Below are 16,126 nucleotides of genomic sequence, written 5' to 3'. Positions count from 1 at the left end.
AAACACTGTAAATGGAGATGATGGGTTAAAATACACACTAATACGAGGACATACACTAGGGGATTTCTGGCAATGTGTAACGCACTTAAAAAACACTGCAGGCAAAAACAAGTTAAAAGTCAGGAACAGTATAAAAAGCACAAGAACAACCATGGACTATATGAAGGGCTTAATTCAATAGTGGTACAAGTCCATTATCTCCACTTTTCTGAATGCTTCTGACATTAATGGTCCAAACAAACAGAAAGAAAGGTTCATCCCTAGCAAGAAGCCATATGCTTGAATATTTCCAGTATCTCAACTGCAGATTTTTCAGCACACATTTAACTTTAGGACTCTGTATCTCAGAATGAACAAAAGTGGACTTGTACCACTATTGAAATAAGCCCTTCATATACAGGCTGAGCACATAATTAAAACCACATCACTTAATGACACTGTATAATGGCACCAAACACAACACTAACTCAGCTCACTTGATAATGAATAAAAACCTGGGAGGATCTGCAGGGGGGACAGGGGTGAGAAATGGGGATGAGATGGGGGGGGGGCGCCAGAGGAGGGCTGGGGAGGGAAGGGATGGGAGAGAAAAACAGTCGAGGAGAGGGTGCACAGACAGGGGGAAGGAGGGAAATCCGCTCTGTGAGAAGGAGGGGAGAGGTAAAAGGAGGCCCTTGTAAGGTTATGCTATAGGTGGTAGGAAGGGTAGATACCAAGGCGAAGCTCAACATCGAGGATGGGGAGGTTCTGTAAATTGCCCTGATGAAGGAGATGGAGGGTGGGGGAGGAGGGATACAGCGATAGAGGAGAGCAATGGGTTTGGAGAGGAAGGAAGAAACCAGGGGGATGAAGCCGGCAGATAGTGTAAAGGATGCGGAGATGTTGGAGAAAAAGAAGGAGCTGGGAGAAGGGGATGAGGTCTTACAGGAGTCATGTGGGGGAAGGAAGGCGGATACAGAGGGCAAGGTGGTGTTTGAGGATTTGGAGGGCCTTTTAAAAATGGGGGAAGGGGGCAGAGATCCAGACATTGCTGGCATAACAAGGGGTACGGCAGATGTGGAATTTGTAGGGGTGGAGGATGGTGGAAGGATGCAATCTTCGTGTCTGGCCAGACAAAAGTTTCAGGAGGTGGAGGCAGGAATGGACTTTCTGCTGGATTGTCAGGAAATGAGGGGTCCAAGTGAAGTGACGGTCAAGGGTGAGGCCAAGGTATCTCAGGGTAGGGGTGAACTGGATGGGACAACTATAAATGGTGAGGTAGAAATCATGGCAACAGAAGGAGAGGGTGGTGCAGCCTATGATGATTGCCTGGGATTTGGAGGGGTTGATAAGAAGGAACCACTGGTCACACCAAGAGGTGAACTGGTCAAGGTGGGTTTGGAGGTTGCACTGGAACAATTGAAGGGTAGGATAGGGAGGCGGTGTCATCAGCATATTGGAAGAGGAGGACAAGTGGGGCTGGCTTGGGCATATCTGCAGTGTACAGGAGATGGAGGAGGGGGAAGAGGATGGAGCTCTGGGAAACTCCAGCAGTGGAACAAAAGGGACATGAGTTGGTGTCATGGAGGGTGACATAGGAAGTAGGGTTAGGAAGTAGGGTTTGAGAGGAAGGAAGCAACCAAACTGACAAAATTGATAAGCAGGGCGTAGGTTCGGAGTTTAAAGAGGAGACCATGATGCCATATGCGGTTGTATACATTTTGGAGAAAATGGCAGACCGGTGTGAGTTAAGTTGGAGGGAAAGAAGGTGGCCATTGTTAAGGAGTTGGTCTTCAGCAGAGAAGGAGGGTGAGAAGCCACACTGGGTAAGGGGGAGGAGGTGGTGTTGACTGAGGTGGCAATAGATATGACGGGAGATGATGGATTCGAACACCTTACTGAAGATGAAGATGAGGCATATGGGACAACAGGAAGAGGTGACGGAAGGGGTTTATTGGGTTTGGAGAGTAAGAGGGTGCATGAAGTCTTCCACAGGTCGGGATAGACGCTGGTAAAGAGGATTATGTTGTATAGATTGGCAAGGACAGTCAGGAAGGAGAAGGGGCATTCTCTGAGGTGGCAGTAGGTGACATAGGCATGACCAGGGGTTGTGTTACATTTTGATCAGAGGATAAGTGTAGTGTCTTGTGCTGTGATTGGAGTATTAATGTCAGAGGGGGGGCAACTGTCCCAAGTACTGGAGATGAGGAGCAAGTGGAGCAACTGAGGTCTCAGCGTGTTCCATGATGGTGGGGATAAGAAAATAATCAAAGTGGGGATCATCGGGGATGGAGAAGACCTTGGAAAGGTGGGAAGCGAAGTGGTTGGCCTTACTGAGGTTGTCGGGAAGGAGGTAGTCGTTATGGAGAAGGGGGTAATGGGGTGTGGAATGGGAACCAGTAAGGTGGACCAGTACTTGGAGGAGTTGATAGGGTGGGTGGCGTTGAGTTGTGTACTGGTCTGGCACCAGTCCCTGTGTTTTGTTGCTGTATTAAGGTTCTGGACAAGTCACTGTATTTGCTGGTGGATTTGGAGTGTATCCCTGTCATGATTGTGCAGGAAGGAGCGATAGAAGTGGCAGAACTCGCAGAGGAGGACAGCCTGTGGAGGGAGATTGGGATGGTGGAGGAGGATGATTTTAGTAGAATCATGGGCTTCCACGGCGTCAGTAATGGCCTGCTGAAGGAAGGATGAGGTGTGGATAATGTCATCATGATGGTGATAGGTGAGAGGGTGGCTTTCGATGTGGGTGGCGAAGCATTCCCGATAGGCATCCCAGTTGGCATGAAGGTAGTCATGGACTACCTTGGAGTGGGGCACAGGTCGGGGAGCCAGAGGGGGGTGGTGAGCAGATGTTATGGTGAGCAGGACTGGGAGGTGGTCAAGGAATTCGATGGCAATCCGCCCAAGAAGGTTGGCAGAGGCCATAACAACATCTGGGGTGGTGCTGCTTTTGGGGCACGTGTGGTGAAGGAGGAGAGCAAGGTAACCTTGGATTGTGCGGAGGAACTGATGCCACTACTGAAGGGGAGCAGGGGAGGGTCTATGGATGTTGATGTCAGCAGCAATCACATAGGTGGAGAATCTGTGGTCAATGTGGGAGATAAAGTCATAGGGAAGAGGAGCAGTGGAGTAGACATAGATAGTGGGGCACGTAATGGTGTGGAAGGGCAAGAAGATGCTGAGGGTAAGATGTTCTGCCGGGTCATTTAGGAGGGGTTGTGGCCAGACAGATATGTGCTTCAGGTGGCTGAAGGTGACTCCAGACTGCACTTGAAGACCAGGAGCATCAGTGCAATGGGGGATATACGGAGAGGTGCAGATAGTATGGTGGGGATTGAGAAAGGTTTCCTTCAGGAGAAAGGTGTCGACCTGGTGGTGAGAGAGGGTGTTCATGAGTAGGTACTTGTTACTGCGGAAGGGGCAAATGTTCTGGAATAGGATGTGACACTCATGCTGTACTGGGATGGGTAACGGGGGGGTGAAAAAAGGGGAGGGAAGAGACTTAATGTGTCAAGGCCAGTGAGGGTGGAGTGGGTTTAGTTGTGGGAGTAAGTGGCGAAGGTATTCAGGTGAAAGACAGAGCAGGCAGCGAGGGAGATCTGATGGAGGGTGTGGGGGCGTCAAAAAGAGTGAATGATTTGAAGGACTATGGTGAGGAACTGGATGTTGTCTTCAGCCATGGGGGATGGACAGAGGGTATTGTTGGGGTGGACGGGGCGATAGATGGGATAGGCAGACCAACAGTAAGCTCAGGGTGACAGGAGGTGGTTTAGCTTTACACTTGTGGGAGTAGGTGGGATGGGGGCCATTGCAGGTGTTACAGGAAGGAGGAGAGGCGTGGATGGGGCACTTTTTGAGAAAGTGGGAGTCCTTGCAATGGGGACAGGTGGGGCGTTTTTGCAATTGGCAGTCAGTGATCGTTGTAAATGAGGCAGCGCTGGCAATGGTAGGATTGGGAAGGGAATTTGCGGGATTCAGTGGGGTGGCAGCAGTGGAAAATCAGGGCACCCTGGGTGAGGAGGTGATCGATGAAGAGGGGGGACTCGGAAAAGACCAGCATGTAGGTGGGACCAGAGGTATAGTGGATACGGCAGGAAGAGCGAATTTCCAGATCTGGGTGTGAGTTCAGTTCTGCCAAAACCTCGTCCTCTGTGATCACTGGGCTGAGATTGATGATCACGGCAGTGTAGGTGGGGGGGGGGGGGCTATGGAGACTGGATGAGGGCTGAGTCCCAGTGGGGGATCAGTTGGAAGACGGGGCCACCAGGTAGATACTTACATATCTCCATGGTGAGGATACGGGCATCAAGGAACTTGGGGTCCAGATCATCGGTGGTGGTGCACAACCTGTTAAATAGGCACAAGATTTTGTTTGAACAGATAAGAATACATGCTCACTTTTCGAACTACTGGGACTCTGTGACAAATTGGACTTTCCTAAAACGAATTCAGTAGAGACACCGGCTATGCACTTTGCAATGGATGGAAGCGTGTATTTGACGGGAAAAAAGAAAAGGGAATACTTCTTGGAGTTCACCGTCTGATACGATGGATTGGGCTGCAAGCAACGCTAGACAGAGAGCGCAAACAGTATCTATGATTGTAGATTGCGTCACCCGTATATGTGACATCATGACATGATGTAACCAATCACATGTCATTGTGAGGGTACAAAAAAGGAAAACTGGCCTGTTCGCGACAGTCAGTTTTAGTGCCTGACGAAGATGATGGAGAATGTCATCGAAGGCTTGGGAATTTTATCCGAATTTGACACGGCAAGTGAACCTCTTTGTCGTCTATGTTTCCCACATATTTGTTTCCTCGTCGAATAAGCGGGGAATTTCCTCATTTCTTATCTTATAAGTCCATCTAATTTTAACTATTTTTTAGCACCACATGTCAAATGCTTCGATTATTTTCTCCCACCTTCCATTTCTCAGTACCACAGAATGCCTTGCTCCAAACCTACATTCTCAAAAATTTCATCCTCAAATTAAGGCTTATGTTTGATACTGATAGACTGTTCTCGGCGAGAAACGCACTTTCGCCAGTGCTAGTCTGCTTTTTTTCCCCCTTGATCTGTCCATCTTGGGTTATTTTGTTGCCTAGGTGTCAGCATTCCTTAATTACGTCCACTACATGATCCTCAATTCTGACGTTAAGTTTCTCGCTGTTTTCATTTCTGCTGCTTCTATTATTTTCGTCTTCCTTCGATTTATTTTCAATCCCTATTCTGTACTCATCAGACTGCTCATTCCATTCTACAGATCCTCTTTTTTCTTCCTTCTTGAGGTTAGAAATGTCATTAGCTAGTCATATGATTGATATCTTTTCACCTTGCATTTTAATACCACTCTTTAAACTTACTTTTATTTCAGTCATTACTTCTTCCATGCAAAGATTGAACAGTAGATGCGAAAGACTACATCTCAGGCTTACATCCTTTTTAATCCGAGCACTTGATTCTCTGTCTCCCTCTCTTCTTGTTCCCTCTAGGTTCTTGTAAATACTGTACATCACCGGTCTTTCCCTGCAGTTTACTCTTATTTTTCTCAGAATTTCGAACACCCTGAACCATTTTGCATTATCGACCGCTTTTTCCAGGCTGACAAATCGTGAACGGATCTCGATTTTTCTTCGATCATGCTTCCATTATCAAGTGCAACGTCACAACTGCCTCTCTGGTGCCTTTAACTTCTTTAAAGTCAAACTGATAGCCATCTAAGAGATCCTCAGTTATATTTTTCCTTTATTGTATTTCAATTCGGCATCGGGACGGGTTGGCAGCACCATATGCACTGCTCTTCAGCCGAAAGACATAGAAAAAACAATAGAACACATTTAAAAATGACAAAGGAGAAAACATGGGGCACATAGATATAAAAAGGGGGAACATCATGTAAGACAAGAGACAAAAAAGGGGCGACTATAAAATGGAGATAAAAACCGTAAAAAAGTAGTGCACACAAAACACCACACACTGGGACAATTAAAAGAACACAAGGACCAGTGTTTCCAGAGCATAAAAGTATCAACAGATGGCGTAGCACATAACAAACACTGACAGTAACACTAAGTACAAGGCCAGCACACAACTGAAATCACACCTCTCGAGGCACAGGAGAAACAGCACTAAACACAACATTGACATCGAACACTGATGATGATCAAAACTGAGGATCTGCCAGGTGCAAGGATATGAGGGAGAAGGGAAGAAGGGAGGGAGGGGAAGAGAGGGGGGAGGTGGGCGGGGCGTGCGCTGAAGAGGGCCAGGTAGGGAGGGACGTGGGAGGGAAAGAGGAAAGGATGGGGTGCTGTGTCTCAGGGGGGAGGGGGGGGGAAGGAGGAAAATACGCTCTCGGAGAAGGAGAGGAGAGGAAAAAGGGGGCCCTGGGGATGGAGGAGCAAGACCAGGTTATAGGTGGAAGGAAGGGTATATGTCATGGCGAAGTTCATCATCTGGGAGGGGCAGGTGCTGGAAATTGCCCTGATGAAGGAGATTGAGGGTGTGGAGGTGGAGAGAGTGAGGGATACAGCGACAGAGGTGCGGCAATGGGCGAGGGATGGAGAGGAAGGAGGAAACCAGGGGGTGGGGGGATCAAGCCTACAGACAATGTAAAGGATGCGGAGATGTTGGAGGAACAGGAGGAGTTGGGGGAAGGGGATGAGTTCATACAGGAGCCGTGTGGGGGAAGGAAGGTAGAAATGTAAGGCAAGGCAGAGCGCATGGCGTTCAAGGATTTGGAGGGCCTTGTAAAAGTGGGTGGGTGCGGAGATCCGCGCAATGCTGGCATAACAGAGGATAGGATGGATGAGGGACTAGTAGGTGTGGAGGATGGTGGAAGGATGCAGTCCCCATGTCCAGCCAGACAGGAGTTTCAGGAGGCGGAGGTGAGAGTGGGCTTTGTGCTGGATGGTCGAGGGTGAGGTCAAGGTATCTCAGGGTGGGAGTGAGCTGGATGGGACGACCATAAAAGGTGAGGAGACAAAAGGAGCAGGTGGTGCAGCCTATGATGATTGCCTTTGTTTCGGAGGGGTTCTATATATTATTCTTGTCGGCAACTTGGATGCGTGAGCTTGTAAGCTGATTGTGCAATAACTCTTGCTGGCTCTTGCTATATTTGGAATTGTGTGGATGTCGTTATTCCAAAAGTCTGATGGTGTATCGCCACTCTCATACAATGTGATCAAAAGTATCCGAATACCCTCCGAAAAATACGTTTTTTATTTTAGCTGTATTGTGCTGCCACCTACTGCCAGGTACTCAATATCAGCGACCTCAGTAATCATTAGACATCATGAGAGAGCGGAATGAGGTGCTCCACGGAACTCATCGTCTTCGAACATGGTCAGGTGATTGGGTGTCACTTGTGTCATACGTCTGTATGCGAGATTTCCACACTCCTAAACATCCCTAGGTCCACAATTTCGATGTGATAGTGAAATGGAATCGTGAATGGAAACGTACAACACAAAAGGGTACAGGCCAACCTCGTCTATTGACTAACAGAGACCGCCGACAGTTGAAGAGGGTCGTAATGTGTAATAGGAAGATATATATCCAGACCATCACACAGGAATTCCAAACTGCATCAGGATCCACTGCAACTACTATGACAGTTAGGCGGGAGGTGAGAAAATTTGGCCGGCCGGTGTGGCCGTGCGGTTAAAGGCGCTTCAGTCTGGAACCACGTGACCGCTACGGTCGCAGGTTCGAATCCTGCCTCGGGCATGGATGTGTGTGATGTCCTTGCGTTAGTTAGGTTTAAGTAGTTCTAAGTTCTAGGCGACTGATGACCTCAGAAGTTAAGTCACATAGTGCTCAGAGCCCTTTGAACCATTTTTTTGAGAAAATTTGGATTTCATGGTCGAGCGGCTGCTCATAAGCAACATATCGCGCCGGTAAATGCCAAACGACGACCCGCTTGGTGTAAGGAGCGCAAACATGGGACGATTGAACTGGGAAAAAACTTTGTGTGGGGTGACGGATCACGGCACACAACGTTCCGATCAGATTGCAGAGTGTGGTTATGGCGAATGCGAGGTGAACGTCATCTGCCAGCGTGTGTAGTGCCTACAGTAAAATTCGGAGGGGGTGGTGTTATGCTATGGTCGTGTTTTTCATGGAGGGGGCTTGCACCCCTTGTTGTGTTGCGTGGCGCTATCACAGCACAGGCCTGCATTGATGTTTTAAGCAACTTCTTGCTTGCCACTGTTGACGAGCAATTCGGGGATGGCGAGTGCATCTTTCAATATGATCGAGCACCTGTTCATAATGCACGGACTGTGGCGGAATGGTTACACAACAATAACATCCCTGTAATGGACTCGCCTGCACAGAGTGTGACCTAAAAGTTATACAACACCTTTGGGTGTTTTGGAACGTCGACTTCCTGCCAGGCCTCACAGACCGACATCGAAACCTCTCCTCAGTGCAGCACTCCGTGAAGAATGGGCTGCCATTCCACAAGAAACCTTCTAACACCTGATTGAACGTATACCAGCGAGAGTGGAAACTGTTATCAAGGCCAAGTGTGGATTAACACCATACTGAATTCCAGCATTACCGATGAGGGCGCCACGAACTTGTAAGCCATTGTCAGGCAGGTGTCCACATACTTTTGAACACATAGTGTACCTTCTACACACCAATGTGAACAGTCGTTTTGTTGCCAATTCTCCCAAGAACATCTGATTGAATGTTCTCTATCACTTCTACCTCATTTGAGTTCAATTCATCCAAAGTTCTTTTAAATTTTGAATCTAAGAGTGGCTCCTCTATCTCTTCCTAGTAAACTCTTGCTTTTTCTTGTATCTCATCATCAGACAAGTACTCCCTCTCTTAGAGGCCTTCAACGTACTCTTCCCGTGTATCTGCTCTCTTCTATGTGTTTAACAGAGGATTCCTCATCGCAGTCTTAATGCTACCGCCCTTGCTTTTGATTTCGTCGAAGGTGGTTTGGACTTTCCTCTTTGCTCAGTCAGTCCTTCTGAGAATTATTTCTTTTTCGATTTCTTCATAGATTCTCTTAAACATTTCACCTTAGCTTCCTTGCACTTCCTGTTTGTTTTATTCCTAAGTGACTTGTATTTCTGCATTCCTGAATATCCCTATACGTTTTTGTCCTTCCTTCTTTCGCATATCAGCTGAGCATTTCTTCTCTTACCCATGGTTTCTTCCCAGTTATCTTCCTTGTAGCTATGTTTTTCTCTCCAGCTACCGTGTCTACCATTTTTAGGGATGTCCATTCCTCTTCAGCTGAACTGCCTGCTAAGTTATTCCTTATCGAAGTAGCTAGAGCATCAGAGAACTTCAAGCATATGTCTTTAATAGTTAGTACTTTCGTATCCCACTTCTTTACACATTCAAAGATCCTCATGTCACTCTTGGTGTTCCCCTAGACCACCGAACATAGCGGGCACCTTAGTAAGTACAGCAAAGACCAGCCGCTTGGTGTCTTGGGGAGGGAAGGACTGGTAAACCATGGCTTGAACACTAATCGTCATACAACTTTATTTTAAATACATGCAATCATCAAATTCCTTAACAATGTAAAAATTGACAGTGCAATGGAAAAGATCCGCTCAAGTTCAAAAAAATAAGTTCCAACTACGATGCCATGGATAGATCGGGTCGCTTCATTTGCTTCACTGGTCAAGGAATCAGACGGCATCTCATTCTAAAACACAGATGTAAAACAACCTTCAAACGCAAACATTAACAACAGATTAAATTAACACTCTACACTCTATAATTGATAAGAGTCTTTCTTTTAAAGAAAGAGCTGAATTGTGCTTGATTGCAGTCAGTCCCAAGAACAATTTTTTTGACAACTTAAATTCGTTTAAACGGCGAGGAAGTGACCCACCTTAATCAATTATCAATCAGTTCAGAAAGAAAATTAAATTTGTACGGAGATTAACACCAAATGTGTCAAAATTTGGCGAACGCAAGTTCGCTCAAGCAAGAGTTAGAACGCCTGCTTCTACTACTCAGCAAGTTTGATATGCGTAAATTACACATTTAAAATTGATTACAAACCCCAGAAATTTTAATGAGCACAGGTGCGCAAGCACTTGAATACAGTCCCGGGCCTCAGTTTCTTCACAATAAAACTCTAGAGATAAAAGTTCGATAAGAAACGCACATGGGTTCATCCATGGATTATAAGAAATGCTTTGAATGAAATAAGGGTCAACTTCTTTAGTAATCTGAGGCAAACCCAGAGAACTTACACAGCAAAGCAGTAAACAAGAAAGGGAATACGTCCACCCACTTCGTCGAATTGAGAATACGTGGAATCTACAATACCTTAAGCTACAGAGACAAGGAATGATAACAACTGCTGTCAACACATAAATGGAGCAGAATTGATTCACCCTATCTGGCAAGTTACCCAGATTAAATATAGCACATAAACGAAACACGAGCGGAAATTGTGTGCAGAACTCTTTTCTACACAACGAAATTTAAAGAGAAACAAATCTTGAAAAACATAACAACCGCAGAAATCAGAATTATACTTTAAGAGGGGCTGAATAGCGCCGCACACAATTTTAACAACGTAAGACATGCCTCTCCGGTTTCAGAAAACAAAATTTATACCAGTCAGTAACAGAGGAGCAGAATACGAAGCACCGTCTGCTACAGAATCTGAAAAGATTGAAAGAACTGGTAGCACAACAAACTTTCTTGCGTCAAAAGGATAATGTACGACACAAGGAAGTTAACCACCAGGAAAGTTCCAAAATGTGCTCAATCGTAAAAAGAATCCTGAAAGCTGCTTAAGAACGCAGTTCGACATCGGAGTGAGGGCCTCGTTCCACCAGTGGTAGGACACCCTCTCTGCTATCCACTTTCCACAAGAACACTATTACGTCAGGCAGTTTAATCCGCGCAGCCGGCCACTCTATGATCCGTCGAAGGAGCCACAGTCAGCATGTAATGCGTACGCCTGCAACGATTTTGGCGACGAACCAATGAGTCAGAATATGAGGCCACTCGAGCTAGGGCCAAGTGAAGCTACGACCCTACTCCTGAAGACAGCTCCCTTCTGACATGGCATTATCAGGCTGCCAGCCACACCATCTGGCCAAAGATGAATACACTTGAGAGCGCAACGTGACTTGTCGATTCACACCACGGCTCAGCCTCCCCCATGTAAGCCAGAACCCCAGGGTAGGGTTTACAACAGAGCAGATTATTTATTTCACTAAAACCAACAGCCTTAATCTGGCTCAGAGGGTTCACGAGTGTGATGATGGTCGCTACATGGCCGCACAAAATGTCGTGCCAACTTGCGTACATCTTATTTGCACTTACTATTAGGTAGTGAATTACTTGTTCAGTATCCTGTTCTTCTTCCACTATCCATAACGGCATGTGTACCTGAACTATTGTTATCGATGTTGGCTTGTTGTCGATTCAGATATGAACAACTCTGTAACTGAACTTATAAGAGCCCTGTACATTTACAGTTAATTGAAATTTAAATTAATAATGTACCTAAAGTTCCTTGTTGTGCAGGAAACTCATCTACTCCAAAGAATAAATGAAATCCGCGAAGTGTAAATGTTGTAACCGAATCGCCAGTGCCCAGTGCTGATGATAAGAAAACGAATTTCTGATAAAGTAAAATGAAAATAAAGAATGAAATGGGCTCACAGCACCTGGAAAAATTTGGAAAAATTTATTAATTTAGCTAATAAATAAAGAAAATTAACGGTCGCCAGTTCATTACGCAAGCAAAATTAGTCTCTGTAATTACTGATTCGTGTTACTGGTAATTTTATGTAGGAATACTTGTATTGCTTCCAGGCGAAACTAGCACGAGGTTGTTAAATATTACGTTAGCGTAGCTTCAGATGAACACGCCAAGTGGTCAAATACTTTCTAGTTAAACTGAAAAGCATGCAAAGAATTCAGTAATGATCCATAAAATGCAAAAATTGTGACGTTACTCGAAGTAATGCTTATTGCCATTAGTTTTGCAGAAAAGGCATTTATACTTATTCCTTCCCAAATGATGTCATTTAAATCGGAAAATATCTTAATGATTAGAGTGATATTCAATAATTATTTTCTTGTAATTCACAAGTACGTCATCTGCAAAGCTATGTTTCAATTGCAAAAGTATGTCAAAATTTGAGAAATGATTTTATGACTTGCTTATCTCAGATAACTTGAGCTTTCCCTGTTATCCATAAACAGTTACTGAAAATCACTTTTTACAATTACTACCATTATTTGCTGAAGACTTAACGAACACTTCTGACTGACGATAGTTCGTTAAAATAAAAATATGCAAAAGATATCTTTTACTGAATTTTCCTTCTTTGAGCACTGATTTTACTATTACTTTTCAATTTAAATAATAATAATGGCGTGTGACGAGGGCCTCCCGTCGGCTAGGCCGCATAAATGATCTACACACTTCGGTTAGTTTATTCTTGCAAACAACTGGAACTTGAATTACTTCTTTCAGCATAGCGAAAAGTTACTCAACGCCTAGTTATTTTATCTGAGTTAACTCTTTTATAGAAAAACATCGCAATTGTCTCTCATTCATTAGAATTTTCTCCGAGTTGTAATAATGGATTTTTTTTAGATAGGACTCGATACGTAAGGTTTTAGGAAAGAGATTGTTTGACCTTATAGCAGGTGAAACTTGAATATAAACATCCTTGGTTCGTAAGCCACTGGGCCCTTCTAAATAACATTCATTAAACGAATAACTAAGTTAATTCGCATGCATTGGTGATTGTCAAACTGCTGCATTGAATCGTTAGTGTTACCGGTCAAAACTTTGTTCAGGTATTAAGGATTGAAATTTTAGGAAATTACAGCGGGCTTTGACCCCTCAAACAGACGATCCAAAGAGTGACTAAAATTATGTTTATAAGAGGCCTGCACACATTAATTGCAAGACAGTAATGAGAACCAAGCAAAGCTGGCCGGTGTGGCCGTGCGGTTCTAGGCGCTTCAGTCTGTAACCGCGTGACCGCTACGGTCGCAGGTTCGAACCCTGCCTCGGGCATGGATGTATGTGATGTCCTTAGGTTAGTTAGGTTTAAGTAGTTCTAAGTTCTAGGGGACTGATGACCACAGATGTTAAGTCCCATAGTGCTCAGAGCCATTTGAACTTTGAACCAAGGAAAAATTCAATGTGTTAAGCTAAACTTCGAGTGCCGTCCGCTTGCACAGTGTTTTGAAATCGAAAGCACTACTAAGCTCGCCACTCTGCGAAAAAATGAAAGTCATTAATCACAATAAAATACAAGTGCCCAAAGAAATAGAAATAACAATAAACGCAATAGTTTGCTGAACTTACACATTACACTGCCTCTACCCATCCTTACAGATATTGTCTCAATGGCAGGTGCGCATTCAAGAAAACGACGTCGGCTCTGTCGAACTTGAGTGAGGTAAAATATCTCAGATAGCTACTTGTACAATCCTACAATCCACCATTTTGCCCCCGCCTCGTGCCAAGTTACTTTAACACATCCAAATATAACGTGGTTCCACAACAGCCAGTGTGAAACTTTGACGCTTAAGTCAATCACAGCCGCATTAATTAATACCTTACTGCTAATATAGCGAGTGAATAAATAGTCACAGTTCAATGCTTAGACAGCACATACTGGCAACCATACAATTAATGTGGAGAAACTTAATCCAGATGAAATGTTGGGCAGGTTCTCACCTTGTCCGCAGCTAGTGGTCTAATGGCTACCCTTGCTGCCTCTTTATCACGGGGTCCCGGGTTCGATTCCCGACCGGGTTAGGGATTTTCTTTGCCCGGGAACTGGGTGTTTGTTGTCTTCATCATTTCATCATCATCATCCTCATTTGTGACAATGCCTAGATTGGACCGTGTAAAAAAAAAAAAAAAAAAAAAAAATTGGTCTGTGAAAAAATTGTGACTTTGTACGAGTGCTGATGACCGCGCACTTGAGCACCCCACAAATCAAACATCATCATCACTTTCTCACCGTTATTCAGATGGCAGGGACGAGATGAAGGCAGCAGCTTTCGGCTCGGTCCGTGTAACATGCCCCATGCCACAAACCGTTAGGCCAACAGCAGCACGCTGCAAGTATGTCTTCCGACCGGCGGCGGCTACAGGACTGCCACTCCATTGACAATCCACCGACGAACTGGTGGCCAGCGCGTGACAGATGCTTTACATCAGCGTCGCCCTCGGCCAGCAGCCCCCTGCTATCTGCTCGTCAGTCAAACAGCCGACACGTCTCTTACCTCCACCTGCGCGCGCCCGTAAGATCCTTCCCAAGGCCAAGAGTGCACATGCTATGTATCAGCGGGAGGTCTGAACTCTTTGCATGAATGATACTTACCCGGGGAAGAGTCTTTAACGATGTATCAGAACTGATAATCACCACGTTGAAATATACTGTATTCCTATTATGAGTGAAACACATACAGCACAGGGGTAATAATCTACGAGATTTATTATTTGTTACACGAACCGTTTTCCGGCTTATATACCATCATCAGATACAAAGATAAGCATACGGTGCAGTGAAATTTCATCGGATCAAAGATTTTAAACTAGTGCATGCACAGAGCATCTCCATTTCCAGAGATCATAAATGTTAGTGTTAGAATTAGGAATAAAAAAAGGGGATTATTTCAGAGTAAATGCGTTGCTAGGTTGTTTAACTGAGATAAAATATGTGACACATTAACTAATGAACTATAGACAAAGTACAACAGTTGTAATTATAGCAACATAATTGAACAATAAACGTTAGTGACGTACTCCAGAGATGTGGCCGAACAAAATAACCTTGTCTTTAATAAATCCTAAATAACAAACAGATAAGATGCAATAGTGATATTGAGAAGGTGAGTGAAGCAGTTGTGATTATACAAAGCAAAACTTCTTTAACACAACGAGAGAAATTATAGAAACTGAAATAAAGGATGTGGGGCATGAGATTAGGGTAGTTTACAACATGGCCTGGATGGAATTATAAGTAGTATCTGCAGTTAGAAAGGATGAGCAAGGGAACTGGGTCTGGTCATTCAGTGCTAAGCCTGGATTGACAGACATGTGTTTATTAATTTCGATTATTTCAAATAAGTTCATCTTCCTTCCCTTGTGGACATGATGTAATGCTTGATGTTTCACCTTCTAACTATGGCTTTCATTAAGCAGGTGGTTTGCAAAAGTGTATTCTCCTTTTCTAAGTTTCCAACTCTGATGTTGCTCCCAACGGCCAGACTGACCTATACACAGATTGCCACAGATACAAGTAATTTTTTGTATTCCACTCTTTTCCAAACCTGGAGTGCTGTCTTTGCCATTGGGCATTCAGTCACAAAATTAACTACGACGTTGGCTATCCATATACAAGTCAAATCAAATAACTGGTTAGATGCTACTAAGTGTTTAGTCGTCATAAGAGCATGTAAGGCATTGTTCGTTGACAATGAGAGGCATAGGCTCTTCTTGTCGCTCCATAGTAAATGAAACTGGATCCACAGAACTCTTCATGTTAATTGGTATCCTCTTGCAGTAATTTTACTGTGCCCACTTAATGTCCTACACTTTACTTGACCATACGAAGCATCTGCAGAGCCGTGATACATTTTAGCTCCACTGCCTTACGACCATGTCTCAACACACACGCCGTGCAGCTAATCTCCTCACCGTTCTCCATACGTGACGACTGAACTGTTCACATCTCAACACTCTTCTAGACTGCACTGCCGGAGCGCTCGCATGCCCGCAGGTAATGCGATTGCAGTTTCACTACACTCGTTGGCAACAGCGTATACGCTGACTAAGCCAGCGTTTCCACGTACACGAAGCTCACATTTAACTTTCAGTCAGTTTTACAATACAAAGACAATATAACATTTCAACATTTCACAAGAAAAATATAAGTACAGTCATTTACTACCTTTGTATCACACAAAAAAGCTCTTCGAAACAGTAAAATTGAAAGGAAAAAGTTACTAATGCACAGAGTTGCTATACTACAAAATATTCACAGAAAAACTCTCTGCCCTACCTTCCAGCTTATAACGTATACTGCTCCAATTGTATCGTTTTCTGCTGCTGTCATTATTACCTTTACCCATCTGACCAGACATCCGCATTTTCTTTCCATTTCA

The sequence above is a fragment of the Schistocerca piceifrons genome, chromosome 8, assembly GCF_021461385.2.
Source record: "Schistocerca piceifrons isolate TAMUIC-IGC-003096 chromosome 8, iqSchPice1.1, whole genome shotgun sequence".
Lineage (NCBI taxonomy): Eukaryota > Metazoa > Arthropoda > Insecta > Orthoptera > Acrididae > Schistocerca > Schistocerca piceifrons.
This window is presented reverse-complemented; position numbering follows the sequence as displayed.